This window comes from Vombatus ursinus, unplaced genomic scaffold, assembly GCF_900497805.2.
Source record: "Vombatus ursinus unplaced genomic scaffold, bare-nosed wombat genome assembly UNPS02014962.1, whole genome shotgun sequence".
NCBI classification, from domain to species: Eukaryota; Metazoa; Chordata; class Mammalia; order Diprotodontia; family Vombatidae; genus Vombatus; species Vombatus ursinus.
The window spans coordinates 2,809,741-2,811,056 of NW_020954740.1; positions in this window are offsets into that span (position 1 = coordinate 2,809,741).

Sequence of the window (1,316 nt, forward strand, 5' to 3'; positions counted from 1 at the left end):
ACTGTTCTTGTCCTCAAGGCTCTTATAATCCAAGGAGGACGACTGCACACAAAAGGAAAGTGAGAAACTGAGGGGAGAGTGTGGGGAGCCCAATAGGAGGAAAAAGATTCCATGGAAGTTGGGTTTTGGGAGGAGTTTAATATTGTACTCTCCAATCAGAAGGGAGAGGCAACTGAGGGTGAATTGAGAATGTGTTGATGTCAATCAAAACTTGAGTCATAGTGATAAGATTTAGGGTGATCAACTTCTCCTGGGATAGTGCACGGTGTTCCTTGGAGTCTGGGCCAAGCAAAACTACTCATGGAAAATGGAGTACTATTTGTACTGTGATACAACCACATTACACAGGGTATGCTATTGTGGTTTCCAAACCCACTATGATTTTCATTTAGGCAGATTCTCTACATACAACTCCACATGGTGCATCAATTCATTATGCCTTAAAAATGGATGTACTGAGTTGGAGGGAAGTAAGGGAACAGTAAAGGAAGCCATATCATTTAATTCTACAACATAAAAACAATGGAGGTTTTGCATATACAGTTTCTACCACCTTATTATTAAATCTTTGTGGCAGAAAAATTAATTGATTAAAAATTTGACTCAATAAAAACCTGAAGACCAACTGTTGAAATTAACTTCTGTTTTAAAACAACTACATTGAGTGTTAAACAAGGTGTCCTTTTAAATGTGTGTGCATACATACATACATACATACACACACAGACATATATATATATATACACATACATATATATATCTTTTTCCAATTAGATTACTTTGTAATGCTTGTGGGTGTCAAGAACTAAATGAACATAATGAATGTTGTAATACACTTTTAGATTAAAATTATATGAAGTAGCTTACAGGGAGAAAATGAAAGGAACTATAGAAATGAAAAAAAAAAACAGTCCTTTAAAAGCTATTTTCAAGGACAAAAAATGCATACAATAGTTTTCCCAGTGTCCTCAAAGCAAGTGCTTGGACCTAAAACATGATTAAGGTTATATGAATAAAATCTTTATTACTTTGGTTCCTGTAAAAGGAAAAATATGTCTTGATTCAAATTATTAATGGTGAGCCATTGTTTTTGAAAGGTAACATTATAGTAGGAATTATTGTATATTCTTACAATAGACACAAAATAAAATCAAATCCTACATCTATTTTTTAAATAACATAAATATTTCACAGAATTTTAGGCATATTGTAATTGGCAATGTCTTTCCTTTGTCACTTTGGACGTTATGTCAACCTCACTTCAGTTTCTGTCTCTCTGATGCTATGTCACCTAGCTTTGATTTCTCCTTTAAAAT